We start from the raw sequence: 17,359 nt of genomic DNA on the forward strand, positions 1-17,359 counted from the left end.
GTAGTTCCGATAGTGCAGCAATATCTAAAATGTAATCTAACATTTCCACAACAACTACCTAATACACACAAATCTAAGTAAAGGAATGGAATAAGAATATATACATATACATATATGGATGAGCAATGACAGAGCGGCATAGGCAAGATGCAATATACGGTATAAAATACAGTATATACATATGAGATGAGTAATGCAAAATATGTCAACATTATTAAAGTGGCATTATTAAAGTGACTAGTGATCCATTTATTAGTGGCCAATGATTTCAAGTCTGTATGTAGGCAGCAGCCTCTCTGTGTTAGTGATGGCTGTTTAACAGTCTGATGGCCTTGAGAAGCTGTTTTTCAGTCTTTCGGTCCCAGCTTTGATGCACTTGTACTGACCTCGCCTTCTGTAGGTGCCCTGGAGGGCAGGTAGTTGCCCCCGATGATGCATTGTGCAGACCGCCCCACCCTCTGGAGAGCCTTGCGGTTGTGGGCAATGCAGCTGCCGTACCAGGCGTTAATGCAGCCAAACAGGATGTGCTTAATAGTGCATCTGTAAAGGTTTGTGAGGGTTCTAGGTGACAAGCCACATTTCTTCAGCCTCTTGAAGTTGTAGAGACGCTGCTGCGCCTTCTTCACCACACGGTCTGTGTGGGTGGACCATTTCAGTTTGTCTGTGATGTGTACACCAAGGAACTTTCCAACCTATCCACTGCTGTCCCGTTGATGTGGATAGGGGGGTGCTCCATCTGCTGTTTCCTGAATTCCACGATCATCTCCTTTGTTTTGTTGATGTTGAATGAGAGGTTGTTTTCCTGACACCACACTCCAAGTGCCCTCACCTCCTCCCTGTAGGCTGTCTCGTCATTGTTGGTAATCAAGCCCACTACTGTTGTGTCATCTGCAAACTTGATGATTGAGTTGGAGGTGTGCTTTGCCACACCATCATGGGTGAACAGGGAGTGCAAGAGGGGGCTGAGCACACACCCTTGTGTGGCCCCAGTGTTGAGGATCAGCGAAGTGGAGATGTTGTTTCCTACCTTCAGCACCCGGGGGCAGCCCGTCAGGAAGTCCAGGACCCAATTGCACAGGGCAGGGTTGAGACCCAGGGCCTCAAGCTTAATGATGAGCTTGGAGGGTACTATGATGTTGAATGCTGAGCTAAAGTCAATGAACAGCATTCTTACATAGGTATTCCTCCTGTCCGGGTTGGGATAGGGCAGTGTGCAGTGTGATGGCGATTGCATTGTCTGTGGACCTATTGGGGCGATAAGCAAATTGATTTGGGTCTAGGGTGACAGGTAAGGTGGAGGTGGTATGATCCTTGGCTAGCCTCTCAAAGCACTTCATAATGACAGAAGTGAGTGCTACGGGGCGATAGAAAATTAGTTCAGTTACCTTTGCCTTCTTGGATACAGGAACAATGGTGGCCATCTTGAAGCATGTGGGGACATCTCCTATGCACTTCCTTATAAACTCACTTACTGAATCAGCGTATACGTCAATATTATTATCTGAGGCTACCGAGGAACATTTCCCAGTCCACGTGATCAAAACAATCGTGAAGCTTGTATTCCGATTGGTCAGACCAGCATTGAATAGTCCTTAGCACTTAGATTTGCCAAAAGGAGGGCGTGGGAGGGCCTTGTATGCATCACAGAAGTTAGAGTAGCAGGGATTCAGTGTTTTACCAGCGCGAGTGCTACAGTCGATATGCTGATAGAATTTAGGTAGCCTTGTTCTCAAATTTCCTTTTTTAAATCCCCAGCTACAATAAATGCAGCCTCAGGATATATGGTTTCCAGTTTGCGTAAAGTCCAGTGAAGTTCCTTTAGGGCCGTCGTGGTATCGGCTTGAGGTGGGATTTACACTGATGTGACAATAACCGAGGAGAATTCCCTTGCGAGATAATATGGTAAGCATTTGATTGGGAGGAATTGTAAGTCAGGTTAACAAAGGACTTGATTTACTGTATGTGGTTATAATTACACCATGAGTCGTTAATCATGAAACATACACCCCCACCCTTCTTCTTCCCGGAGAGATGTTTATTCCTGTCGGAGCGACCCACAAAGAATCCAGGTGGCTGTACTGACTCTGACAGCATATCCCGAGAGAGCCATGGTTCCGTGAAACAGAGTATGTTACAATCCCTGATGTCTCTCTGGAAAGCAACCCATGCCCTAATTTCATCTACCCTGTTATCTAGAGACTGGACATTAGAAAGTAATATACTTGGAAGCGGTGGGTGGTGCGCGCGCCTCCAAAGTCTGACCAGAAGACCGGTCCGTCAACTTCTTCTCTGGTGGCGTTGTTTTGGGTCAGGCTCTGGAATCAGTTCAAATGCCCTGGGTGGTTCAGACAAAGGATCCATTTCGGGAAAGTCTTATTCCTGGTCGTAGTGCTGGTAAGTTGACGTTGCTCTGATATCCAATAGTTCTTCCCGGCTGTATGTAATTACACTTAAGATTTTCTGGGCTATCAATGTAAGCAATAATACATAGGACTAGAAGCAAGGAAACCTTCTCTGTCGGTGTCATAAGCTTCATCTTCTGATGAGGAAAAATCATCTGACCAATACGCAGCGTGGTAAGTGTCCAAACTAGAAAACCCACATAGAAATAGAAAACATAGACCATAAACCAAAAACCCCGAAACACACAAAACAAACACACCCCTGCCACGTCCTGACCAACTACAATAACAAAATGACCCCTTACTGGTCAGGACGTGACAGTACCCCCCCCCCCCCCCCCCCCCAAAGGTGCAGACCCCGAAAGCACCTGAAACTAAAAATTACCTAAACAATAAACCCAAACTAAAGGGAGGGAAGGGAGGGTGGCCACCGTCTCCGACGGTTCCTGTGCTACATCCCCCCTTCCCAAACCTCCCCCCACGGAGGTGGCTCTGGCTCTGGGCTTAATCCCCACTCTAACCTGTCCACCCCCGCTGAAGGTTTAGGGCTGTAGGGCGTCGCTGGAGACCTCGGGCTGAGGTGCGACTCTGGCTGCGCCGGACTGGTGGGCGACTCTGGCTACGCCGGACTGGCGGGCGACTCTGGCTTCGCCGGACTGGCGGGCGACTCTGGCAGTTCTGGATTGTGGGCCGCCTCTGTCGGTTCCGGACTGTGGGACGTCACTGGAAGCACTGGACGGGGCACTATCGCCGGAAGCTCTAGACTGGGCACTGTCGCCGGAAGCTCTAGACGGGGCACTGTCGCCGGAAGCTCTAGACGGGGCACTGTTGCCGGAAGCTCTAGACAGGGACTGCGCACTAAAGGCCTGGTGCGTGGGGCTGGCTTTGGAGGCGCAAGACTAGGGACGCGCACCACAGGGCTAGTGCGAGGAGCAGGAACAGGACATACTGGACTGGGCAAGTGCACTAAAGGCCTGGTGCGTGGTGCTGGCTTTGGAGGTGCCAGACTAGGGATGCGCACAACAGGGCTAGTGCAAGGAGCAGGAACAGGGCGTACTGGACTGGGCAGGCGCACTAAAGGCCTGGTGCGTGGGGCTGGCTTTGGAGGCGCCAGACTAGTGACACGCACCTCAAGGCTAGTGCGAGGAGCAGGAACAGGACGTACTGGACTGGGCAGGCGCACCAGAGGCCTGATGCGTGGGGCTGGCTTTGGAGGCGCCAGCCTAGGGACACGCACCTCAAGGCTAGTGCGAGGAGCAGGAACAGGACGTACTGGACTGGGCAGGCGCACTAGAGGCCTGGTGCGTGGGGCTGGCTTTGGAGGTGCCAGACTGGTGACACGCACCTCAAGGCTAGTGCGAGGAACAGGAACTGGATACACGGGGCCTTGACTACACACTGGAGGTCTTGAGCGCACAACCTGCACAACCCATTCTGGCTGGATTGTTACCGTAGCCCGGCACGGGCGGAGTGCTGGCACAGGGCGAACTGGGCTGTGCTGAGGTATGATGGCTGCCGTGTGTATTTCCGCATAGCTCGGTGCCTTCATGATCCGTTGCTCCCCATACTAAGCACGGGGAGTTGGCTCAGGTCTACGACCTGACTTAGCCATACTACCCGTGTACCCCCCCAACAATTTTTTTGGGGGCTGCCTCTCGTATTTGCCCATCCTTGCGTATAACGCCTCGTAATGGCACCGCTCCGCCTTAGCTGCCTCCAGCTCCTCCTTAGGGCGGCGGTACTTCCCCGCCTGGTGCCATGGTCCTGCCCATCCAGGATCTCCTCCCAAGTCCATGACTCTTTATAGCTCCTCTGCTGCTCCTTCCTCCGCTGCTTGGTTCTGGTTTGATGGGTGGTTCTGTCATAAGCTTCGTCTTCTGATGAGGAGAAATTGTCGGATCAATTTCGCAGCGTGGTAAGTGTCCATACTTATACTTTTATTTTTAAACGTGAACAGTAAACAAAACAAGAAAACGAACGACAGTCCTGTAAGGCTACAAAGCTATACAAAGAAACAACCACCCACAAACACAAGAGAAAATAAACCCACTTAAATATGGCCTCCAATTAGAAGCAATGACAACTAGCTGCTTCTAATTGGAGGTCGTTCCCAAAACTAACATAGAAATAGACAAACTAGAAAAACCCACATAGAAATAGAAAACATAGAACATAAACCAAAAACCCCGAAACACACAAAACAAACACACCCCTGCTACGTCCTGACCAACTACAATAACAAAATGACCCCTTACTGGTCAGGACGTGACAGTCGGTGCCATCTTGTCATCTCAGAACAGTTGTGGGACAAAAGAGGGCCTCAAACGGATTATTAACTGTTTTTACTGTCATACGTAACCTGGAAATACACCTTTTGACGGAGCCTCAGAATGTCTCAGAAAATTGTAATTAAAGTCGAGTCTCACAATGTTATTCAGCAGACTGTGCAGGTGACACAACGTGTTACAAGTCTTTTCAAGTCAAACACCTCATTACCATTCAATATTTGGCAATTTTTCTAAAGTGCCTTAGCCTCTAATGCCTTTCAGCTCATGTGGCCATTTAACCTTCCAGTTTTTTTTGTCATTGCCTATGCTGCATATCCTGGCTAATTTAACCCAGTGCTCCCTTTATTTATGTAATGATGTCCTTTTAATGAACACGTGAACGGTTTCACAATGTCAAAGGTATCTGTCTGTTGCTGCCATTGCTGCAGCCAGGTTATCAATTCAGCTCTTCTTTCAAAAGGAAGTGCCAATCTCATCATAGTAGCACTGTGTCAAAGTTGAAAGGTGTTTTATTATTATGGCTTTCATTGGAGAGACCAGAGACAGCTGTTTGACTGAGAAAATGCGGTGCCAGTCCAGTCCTCTTTAAAGAAAAACTATTAAAGGTCTTCAAATGGGAATACTTTCAGCTAGGATTGTCTCAATCATGGTTTGGGATTGAGCAGGGAGATATTTACATTCATCATCACCTTCTCATAATAACGTGGTATATCCACTTCTGTATGTTCATATGTCTAATGAGATCTGGATGAAGAGCTGATGTTAACGTATTAGCGTCATTACTCAAATTTCACTCCGAGCCATAAAGGTGACACCCAGGTCTCAGAAATGTAGCTCGAAATGAATGGTAATGACCAGAGATGACATCTGCATATGGATGAGATTGTGGATGGATAGAAAAAGCTCTTAGCTTAATGAAAAATTGGAACTTTATCTATTAGAAATTAAATGTGAACAATGCAAGAGCATGAAGCACAGTGTTTGGGGTTGGAATTCCTCTTATAAAAGGAACCAGGGTGAGAAGGAATGTATCTGAATGGGGAATGCTTTTGGATTTGATTGATTCTAATGAACGTTTGACACAATGCAGTGTCTGCCATGTTAATTGAATATAAGAATGTCTGCATTGAATAATGATACATAAGTGTAAGAAAAATGTGACTTCTGCTTGTGATATCAGAAGGTACCAGTTGACCGTTAAATTGAATAAGGCTGATCAGAGACTTAAAAAGGTCTGAAGCTAAATGTCAATCGCATGAAGCATTAAAATATTTATCCCCTAAATCAAAATTTAGCTAGACTTGGCATACACTTTGTTAAACTGACACCCAGAGCAATGTGTTCCTATGTGTTCCTCAGAAAATATTGTACGGTACCACTACTTTGATCCCAGCACTATGTGAGTGTAATATCTGACAGAAAATGCAGTAGTACAACATCATGCAAATGTTACAATTTTAGGCTTATCAGGATCCAATACCTTGGAGGGGGTTCTTAATGGTGAAAGCATTCACAACGTCCGCAATGGTTTTCTCCCTTGATTTTGAAAAAAAATTTTTTACTGTCCATAAAACATAACGTGGAATTATTATCTGTTTATTGTTTAAAAACTGGTTTGTTTGTAATCGTCACTTTCCATAAAATTGGCTGAATAATCCATAATTGAAAGGCAGATGTCTGTTTCCCTTTTTAGGCTCATAACTGCATTCTGTAACACATTTGGTAGAGAGTTACCACTGACTTACAGTACCAGTCAAAAGTTTGGACACACCTACTCATTCAAGGGTTTTTCTTTATTTGTACTATTCTCTACATTGTAGAATAAAAGTGAAGACATCAAAACTTTGAAATAACACATATGGAATCATGTAGTAACCAAAAAAGTGTTAAAGTAGCCACCCATTGCCTTTATGACAGATTTGCACACTCTTCGCATTCTCACAACCAGCTTCATGAGGAATGCATTTTCAACAGTCTTGAAGGACTTCCCACAAACACTCAACACTTGTTGGCTTCTTTTCCTTCACTCTGCAGTCCAACTCATCCCAAACCATCTCAGTTGGGTTGAGGTCAGGTGATTGTGGAGGCCAGGTCATCTGATGCAGCACTCCATCACTCTCCTTGGTCAAATAACCCTTACACAGCCTGAAGGTGTGTTGGATCATTGTCCTGTTGAAAAACAAATGATAGTCCCACTAAGCGCAAACCAGATGGGATGGTGTATCGTTTCAGAATGTTGTGGTAGCTATGCTGGTTAAGTGTGCTTTGAATTCTAAATATATCACGGTCAGTGTCACCACCAAAGCATCCCCAAACCATCAAACCTCCTCCATGCTTTACGGTGGGAACCACACATTCTGAGATAATCTGTTCACTTACTCTGCTTCTCACAAAGACACAGGGGTTGGAAGCAAAAATTTGGACTCCACTGGATTTCCACTGGTCTAATGTCCATTGCTCGTGTTTCTTGGCCAAAGCAAGTATCTCCTTATTATTTGTGTCCTTTAGTAGTGTTGTTTTTGCAGCAATTCGACCATGAAGGCCTGATTTTTTCCAAGATGGCGTAGCAGTTCAGACGTCCTCTACCCTCCTCTTGTCGTGTCCCGTGTATATATATATTTACATATTTTTTTTCTTCACTTATCTTTTTATATATATATATAATTTTTTAATTCTAAAAACTCAACCTCAAAGCACTCACCAATTTAAAAAAAGAAAGTATTATTTACCTCATCTGAATTCCACAACAGAAGCTAGCAAGAGGTTAGCCATTTTCACTGGCTAACGTTGAAGTTCAGCTAGCCACGGTTAGCTGTCCTCAGCTATCCATTAGCTCGAAAAGCTATCGCCAGTTTTTGTACAGCGCGACTCAGACCAGAGCATACCGGACCTATTCTCTCTCCTTTCCCCGATTTCTACCGCAGGCTCTGGACATTTACACCTGGATCTTGCAGCTAACTAGCTGCTACCTGAGTGACTATTGGCAACGTCGGTCACGGAATTAACACACATTATTACGGAGCTAGCCAGCTAGCCAGCTGAAGAGTTCCGTCAGCCACTCCTGGGCTATTCCTGAGCTAGCCAGCTGAAGTGTCTCCTGGGCTACAACTCACCTATCCTGACCCGTTTTACTGCCGATCCGGAGCCCCATCGGGTCTTCACGACTGGACCACCGACGTTATCTGCCCGAGGGAGTTATCCAACTGGCCCCTCCGTCGCGACGTAACCTGATCGCCCATCTGCGGCCCGCTAATCGTTAGCTGTCTTTTCGGCTGCGATCTGAATAGGTCTATCGGACACTTTTCTTGGGCCACTATAACTAACTATTTTGCCAACTTGGACAGGTCCCCCCCTTCCACACGGAACCCCACTAACCCACAGACGGAAACGCACGAGCTGGCTAAAAACAGACCTCCCTCCCATCTTCCACCAGCTTGCTACCTATGGCCCGGCTAGCTGTCTGAATCTCACTGGACCCTTTGATCACTCGGCTAAGCTTGCCTCTCCTTAATGTCAATATGCCTTCTCCATTGCTGTTCTGGTTAGTGTTTATTGGCTTATTTCACTGTAGAGCCTCTAGCCCTGCTCATTATACCTTATCCAACCTCTCAGTTCCTCCACCCACACATGCTATGACATCTTCTGGTTTCAATGATGTTTCTAGAGACAATATCTCTCTCACTATCACTAAATGCCTAGGTTTACCTCCTCTGTACTCACATCCCACCATACCTTTGTCTGTACATTATACCTTGAAGCTATTTTATCGCCCCCAGAAACCTGCTCCTTTTTCTCTCTATTCTGGACGTCACAGACGACCAATTCTTATAGCTTTTAGCCGTACCCTCATACTTATTCTTCTCTGCTCCTCTGGGGATGTAGAGGTGAATCCAGGCCCTGCAGTGCCTGGCTCCACTCCTACTCCCCAGGCGCTCTCTTTTGATGACTTCTGTAACCGTAATAACCTTGGTTTCATGCATGTTAACATTAGAAGCCTCCTCCCTAAGTTTGTTTTATTCACTGCTTTAGCACACTCCGCCAACCCGGATGTCCTAGCTGTGTCTGAATCTTGGCTTAGGAAGTCCACCAAAAACTCTGAAATCTTCATCCCTAACTACAACGTTTTCAGACAAGATAGAACGACCAAAGGGGGCGGTGTTGCAATCTACTGCAGAGATAGCCTGCAGAGTTCTGTCCTGCTATCCAGGTCTGTACCCAAACAATTTGAACTTCTACTTTTAAAAATCCACCTCTCCAAAAACAAGTCTCTCACCGTTGCCGCCTGCTATAGACCCCCCTCGGCCCCTAGTTGTGCTCTGGACACCATATGTGAACTGATTGCCCCCCATCTATCTTCAGAGCTCGTGCTACTAGGTGACCTAAACTGGGACATGCTTAACACCCCAGCCATCCTACAATCCAAGCTTGATGCCCTCAATCTCACACAAATTATTAATGAACCCACCAGGTACAACCCCAAAGCCTCAAACACTGGCACCCTCATAGATATCATCCTAACCAACGTGCCCTCTAAATACACCTCTGCTGTTTTCAACCAAGATCTCAGCGATCACTGCCTCATTGCCTGCATCCGTAATGGGTCAGCGGTCAAACGACCTCCACTCATCACTGTCAAACGCTCCCTGAAACGTTTCAACGAGCAAGCCTTTCTAATCGACCTGGCCCTGGTATCCTGGAAGGATATTGACCTCATCCCGTCAGTAGAGGATGCCTGGTTATTTTTTTTAAAATGCCTTCCTCTCCATCTTAAATAAGCATGCCCCTTTCAAGAAATTTAGAACCAGGAACAGATATAGCCCTTGGTTCTCCCCAGACCTGACTGCCCTTAACCAACACAAAAATATCCTGTGGCGTTCTGCATTAGCATCGAACTGCCCCCGCGATATGCAACTTTTTAGGGAAGTTAGAAACCAATACACACAGGCAGTTAGAAACGCCAAGGCTAGCTTTTTCAAACAGAAATTCGCTTCGTGCAACTCCAACTCTAAAAAGTTCTGGGACATTGTAAAGTCCATGGAGAATAAGAACACCTCCTCCCAACTGCCCACTGCACTGAGGATAGGAAACTCTGTCACCACCGATAAGCCCACTATAATTGAGAATTTCAATAAGCATTTTTCTACGGCTGGCCATGCTTTCCACCTAACTACCCCTACTGCATTCAACAGCACTGCACCCCCCACAGCTACTCGCCCAAGCCTCCCCCATTTCTCCTTCTCCCAAATCCATTCAGCTGATGTTCTGAAAGAGCTGCAAAATCTGGACCCCTACAAATCAGCTGGGCTTGACAATCTGGACCCTTTCTTTCTAAAATTATCTGCCGAAATTATTGCAACCCCTATTACTAGCCTGTTCAACCTCTCTTTCGTGTCGTCTGAGATTCCCATAGATTGGAAAGCAGCTGCTGTCATCCCCCTCTTCAAAGGAGGTGACACTCTTGACCCAAATTGCTACAGACCTATATCCATCCTACCCTGCCTTTCTAAGGTCTTCGAAAGCCAAGTCAACAAACAGATTACCGACCATTTCGAATCCCACCGCACCCTCTCCGCTATGCAATCTGGTTTCAGAGCTGGTCATGGGTGCACCTCAGCCACGCTCAAGGTCCTAAACGACATCGTAACCGCCATCGATAAGAAACAATACTGTGCTGCCGTATTCATTGACCTGGCCAAAGCTTTTGACTCTGTTAATCACCACATCCTCATCGGCAGACTCAGTAGCCTTGGTTTCTCAAACGATTGCGTCGCCTGGTTCACCAACTACTTCTCTGACAGAGTTCAGTGTGTCAAATCGGAGGGCCTACTGTCTGGACCTCTGGCAGTCTCTATGGGGGTACCACAGGGTTCAATTCTTGGGCCAACTCTTTTCTCTGTATACATAAATGATGTCGCTCTTGCTGCTGGTGAATCTCTGATCCACCTCTACGCAGACGACACCATTCTGTACACTTCTGGCCCTTCTTTGGACACTGTGATAACAACCCTCCAGACGAGCTTCAATGCCATTCAACTCTCCTTCCGTGGTCTCCAACTGCTCCTAAACACAAGTAAAACTAAATGCATGCTCTTCAACCGATCGCTGCCTGCACCTGCCCGCCTGTCCAGCATCACTTCTCTGGACGGTTCTAACTTAGAATTTGTGGACAACTACAAATACCTAGGTGTCTGGTTAGACTGTAAACTCTCCTTCCAGACTCACATCAATCATCTCCAATCCAAAGTGAAATCTCGAATTGGCTTCCTATTTCTATTCCAAGCATCCTTCACTCATGCTGCCAAACATACCCTCGTAAAACTGACCATCCTACCAATCCTCGACTTCGGCGATGTCATTTACAAAATAGCTTCCAATACCCTACTCAACAAGCTGGATGCAGTCTATCACAGTGCCATCCGTTTTGTCACCAAAGCCCCATATACTACCCACCACTGCGACCTGTACGCTCTCGTTGGCTGGCCTTCGCTTCATAATCGTCGCCAAACACATTGGCTCCAGGTCATCTACAAGACTCTGCTAGGTAAAGTCCCCCCTTATCTCTGCTCACTGGTCACCATAGCAGCACCCACCTGTAGCACGCGCTCCAGCAGGTATATCTCTCTGGTCACCCCTAAAGCCAACTCCTCCTTTGGTCGTCTCTCCTTCCAGTTCTCTGCTGCCAATGACTGGAACGAACTACAAAAATCTCTGAAACTGGAAACACTTATCTCCCTCACTAGCTTTAAGCACCAGCTGTCAGAGCAGCTCACAGATCACTGCTTTTTATTTTATTTTTATTTTTTTTTCTTCTACTGCATCATTGATTGTATGTTGTTTTACTCCATGTGTAACTCTGTGTTTTTGTATGTTGTCGAACTGCTTTGCTTTATCTTGGCCAGGTCGCAATTGTAAATGAGAACTTGTTCTCAACTTGCCTACCTGGTTAAATAAAGGTGAAATAAAAAATAAATAAAAATTCACACAGTCTTCTCTGAACAGTTGATGTTGAGACGTGTCTATTACTTGAACTCTGTGAAGCATTTATTTGGGCTGCAATCTGAGGTGCAGTTAACTACCGATTTCTGAGGCTGGTAACTCTAACAAACTTATCCTCTGCAGCAGGGGCAACTCTGGGTCTTTCTCTCCTGTGGCGGTCCTCATGAGAGCCAGTTTCATCATAGCGCTTGATGGGTTTTGAGAGTGCACTTGAAGAAACTTTCAAAGTTCTTGAAATGTTCCGGATTGACTGACCTTCATGTCTTAAAGTAATGATGGACTGTCATTTCTCTTTGCTTATTTGAGCAGTTCTTGCCATAATATGGACTTGTTTGACCAAATAGGGCTATCTTCTGTATACCACTACCTTGTCACAACACAACTGATTGGCTCAAATGCATTAAGAAGGAAAGAAATTACACCAATGAACTTTTAACAAGGTACACCTGTTAATTGAAATGCATTCCAGGTGACTACCTCATGAGCTGGTTGAGAGAATGCCAAGAGTGTACAAAGCTGTCATCAAGGCAAAGGGTGGCTATGAAGAATCTCAAATATAAAATATGTTTTGATTTTACTAATACGTATTTTGGTTACTACATAATTCTATTTGTGTTATTTCATAGTTTTGATGTCTTCACTATAATTCTACAATGTAGAACATAGTAAAAATATAGAAAATCCCTTGAATGAGTAGGTGTGTCAGAACTTTTGACTGGTACTGTAGGTCTCTGAGTGCAATATTTGACCATTTAGAAATGTCTTGCAAGAGAACATTGGCTTTGCAGAGATTACTAAAACATGATGCATGTACTAGCCGATAGCTATTGGTGTTGGTGAATAGTTGAATTGCCAAAGGCACCTACTTCTCTTGGCTTGCCCTCTATTTGTCATGGTCCTTCGAGCTGCATTTGAAGCAGCGAAAGTTGTCCACACAAGCTTTTCTCAACCATGATCAGAGATGAAGTCATTGAAATATAATTTCCTCTTGAGAGTAGCCCTTGAGATGGGAATTTCATGTGGTCCAATCATCATTCATACCACAGCTCCTTGTTCTAATTTAATATTGTTCTTACCTTTGGTTCTTATGAGAATACTATTATGGAAAACTATAGGCTCTACAGAGTCAAATGTGAATAGTCTTTTTAATAAAGAAGAGATTACTTTGTGTTGCTGTCAGTGCCTTCTTTCTCAGCTAAAGGATTGATACTTTCTCATTAAATTCACCCCTGAAAGGTCCTTACAAAACTGTTACTTTCCTTGGTATTTTTTCCCACTTTCTGGGCATGGTCTCTGCCTGGGGTATTCAAATCTTACCCTACGAGGTACGAACTACCACTGGATTTCTGTTCTACCTGATAAAACATGAAGTGTCTCTTACAATTATACACATAACTAATATGTGTGTAATTGTAAGGGACACTTCATGTTTTATGGATATTATTTAAATGTACAGAGTGGGTGAGCTCCATTCCTGACAGGCTGATCAGATTCAATTTCAGCCTCAGAGCTTGATCAGATTCAATAGCAGCCTCAGAGGCGGATAAATCAGGATTTTGCTATGTAGGCTGTTTCATGTGTAAAGCTAATTGAAGGCAGATTAGCAGTCAGTGCATTATGTATGTGATCAAGACTGGGTGTGCTCTATTCCTGGCAGGCTGATCATATTCAAAAGTAATGATGCTGCCTTATAGGCTGTCTGCAAGGAGCCTCGCATATGAAATAGCCTACAAGGCAGCATCCTGACATCAGCCTCTGAGACTGCAATGGAATCTGATCAGCCTGCCAGGAATAGCGCTCACCCCCTGGATTAGATATGCATATGCCTATAAAGCACTTTTACAGATAATCTGCCTGCAAGGATCCTTACCTATGAAGTAGCCTACAATATAAGGAAAGACGCTGGGAGACGAGAAGCAAGTTCAGGGAGTGAACATTTAATAAATAACTGACATGAAACAAACAAGGACAGCGTCTGAACAGGGGAAACATAACAACAATAATGCTGACACGGGAGTCCAGGTGAGTCCAAAGAAGCGCAGGTGTGCGTAACGATGGTGACAAGTGTGCATAATGATGGGCAGCCTGGCGCTCGAGGAGGAGTGGGAGCAGGCATGACATACAAGGCAGAATCCTGATTTATCAGCTTCAGAGGCTCAAATGTAATCTGATCAGCCTGTCAGGAACGGAGCTCACTCACTGTGAATATAAATAGTATCCACAAAACATGGTGTCAAGCTAGCTAGCTAACTAGCTAGCTAGCGCACAAGACTAGCCAAATTAGCTGTGTTGTTCCTTGCGTGTGATTGGCTGTAGTCTTGGGAGCGACACGCAGCCTGGGAGACAGAACTGCCTGTCAGGCATCGTTGATGGCTTTAATGCCCCGCATTGCGATCAACGCAGCCGCAAGGCTCCTGGAGGAAGTGGTTATCGTGCATCTGAACAAATTAATGGATGATGCATGGTACTTTGATTATCTCGTGATCTCAACAAAACAACTATTGTTATGTAGTGATAATGAGATAAATAAGTCGTGATCTCAACATACTTTAATGCACCCACCTGGTTTCCACACCCACCTGGTTTCCCAGGTCTAAATCAGTCCCTTATTAAATTGAATAATTTTAAGAAAAGCAGTGGAACTGGTTTAAAGGTCCAGATTTGAATTTGAGGGGTCTATGCCATGCCCATAAAAAGGTGTTGATGTTGGATATTCTCTCTCTGTCTCTCTCTCTCTTTCTCATCTCTTTCCCATTTTCTCCATCTCTATCTTTCACACTTTCTCTCTCTCTCTCTCTGCCTCCTTCTGTCTCTCCCTCTCTCACTCTTCCTCACCACAGGGTTTGCTGTTCACTTTTTCTTGTTTGGGCCATCACTCAAAATGCAGAGCTTTCCACTGACGTGCAGTGAAGCAGAGAAATGAGAAATTACTCTCACAAATTTGACCCCCTCTTAATTTCCACTTATAATTTGCCTTATTATTATCACGCACACACGCACGCACGCACGCACACACACGCACACACACACACACACACACACACACGCACGCACGCAGGTGACACATTACGCACTGGAATTCGATCAAACCTGAAATTGCAATGTTTATGCAGTGTCTTTATTTACAAACTAGATCACATTCGATCAGTTGCGTCACACACCCAGTACTAAAATACACCAAAATCTTTATAAAGTGGGTTAAGGGATTTTGTCATAATGTGTTATAAATTATAAACTGCTACAATTCTAGCTTTGACATTGAGGGAGAAATTTATTCTAGCATAACACTAATTAGCTGCCATTCATAATTGATTAATAAATGGTAATGGAATTTTATTTAGGATGTTTTGTCATTTACAGTTACCTGAGGCACTGTTCAGGCTTGATGCAAAGATGCCTCTGTACTTGCAGATTAATTTGCCAATCCCATTTAGTTAATCACGGGAAAAGGGCATGAGTACGGAATTCCAGTGAGGACATTATGAATAAAAAAAATATTCCCTCATTATGTTGAGATCACATCTTATGGTCACGACATAACGAAAGTTGTTTTGTCAAGATCACAAGATAAACTCTATAAATAGGAGTGGACAAATAAGGGATGGTACGTTTCTTGTTGATATCATGCTTTTGTTTGTGTTTGGAGCTCATTATCAGTTTATAAATTTGAATGTTAGCAAGGTAAATGTCCTTTACTGTGAGCTAAGAGCTCTTTGGACATCTAAGCCCTCATGGGGCATTTAAGGCATGAACAATGCCTGATAGGAAGCCTGTGTGTCACCCCCAAGACCACAGCCAATCACATGCAAGCAACAACGCAGCTAACCTGGCTAGTCTTGTGAGGGCACAAGCTAGCTAGCTAGCTAGTTAGCTAAGTAGTCTTGTTAGCTAGCTAGTTATCTTGTTATCTATGCTGGTTGTTAGCTTGCGTAACTAATATGTGTATAATTGTAAGGGACACTTCATGTTTTATGGATAATATTTACATTTACATAGTGGGTGAGCTCCATTCCTGACAGGCTGATCAGATTCAATTTCAGCCTGAGAGTTTGATCAGATTCAATAGCAGCCTCAGAGACTGATAAGTCAGGATTCTGCCATGTATGCTGTTTCATAGGTAAAGCTCATTGCAGGCATATTAGCAGTCAGTGCATTATGTATATGATCAAGACTGAGTGTGCTCTATTCCTGGCAGGCTGATCAGATTCAATAGCAGCCTCAGATGCTTATAAGTCATGACGCTGCCTTATAGGCTGTCTGCAAGGAGTTTTACATATGCAATAACCAACAAGGCAGCATCCTGACATCAGCCTCCGAGGTGTGAGTGTGTTTGAGATGTGAGTGTGTTTTCCGCTTTTTTCAGTCTCCATTAGTTTACTTTTAAAGCAAGCAAGATGAAGTGATTATGAAGGGTTATCATGATCTAATTCTCCATTCACAACAACAGGACCCATGGACCTGTGTAGCATTTATGGGTCATATACAAAAGAGTACATAAAATCCGTTTTTTAGACCCGACGACCAATCTGATCTAATCCCTGTGCCTAATATTTCCGCTGCCATCTCGATCCCCTTTGTGTATGCACATATTGTGAGGGGGATTACTCTTGCAAGCAGAAACAAGCCGTCGATGCAGTCCTCAGAATTAGCACATCATTATTAACGGAGGGACCTTTGAAGATCCTGCATAAATGTCTAATTAGGTTTGGTAACCTTTAGGAAACTCAAGTGGATGCATACTAAGCAGATCGGGGGATCTTGTACTGCATTGCAAACTAAGCACTCAACATGTGGGGGAGCGCACTGACATTGAGGAGGTTCGTCCCCCTTGCCTTAAAGGGCATACAATTTAAGCCACATTACAAGCGTGTCGAAACCCATTGCCAAATTTCTGCCCAATTTATCGCGGTTTAACCATCCTCTGTATACACTTTGACAGGGACTGAAAATGTGAAAATAAACTTTGAGGATTTCTTGTCCTGCCCTTCAAGACGTTTGAATCATTATCCTGTACAAAGTGTGACAGGACTCGGGTGTCATTATGCATTCTTCACACACCAAGGCTGGGCTGTGTTTGCACTGGAACCCTGCAGCCAAAAAGGTAAACATTTTCTGCAGCAGCTGTATCTCACATAGTCTAAATATACCGCATGCTGTTGTCTAGATTCTTGTGGCAATGATTTATTTTGGTCAAATTGATTTATTGTCACGTATGTGAGTGTGTTCTGGCCATGCAGAGAGGAAGATAGATGTTTTTAAGTGGCTACATTAGCTACGTTGAAGCTGTGACATTGACAACACCAATTACCACTCTAATGTAAATTAAATGGTAAGTTCAGTTTGAGTTTAGATTGAAGTGAGTGAAAATGTGATGGGTATTTGAAGAATGTCTGCTTTTAAAGAAGGTGAGGTTATCAAAATGTGGTCCTCTACCCAGATATTTTTTCTTTTCAAATACTTCAGACTGTCCAAAAAGTATCCAAAATCAAGCTGCTCTCGTACGCACACATGCATGCACACACACACACAGATGCACACGCGCACACATACACACACACGCACACGCACACGCACGCATACACACAGCAGCTGTCAGTGCAGGGTGGAGAGGCTGCTAATGGAGGCTGACAGCTTGGCTGGCTGTTGCTTTATCAAAGTGCAGAGGAAATGCAG

Source organism: Salmo salar, chromosome 29 (assembly GCF_965601325.2).
Source record: "Salmo salar chromosome 29, fSalSal1, whole genome shotgun sequence".
In the NCBI taxonomy this organism is placed as follows: Eukaryota; Metazoa; Chordata; class Actinopteri; order Salmoniformes; family Salmonidae; genus Salmo; species Salmo salar.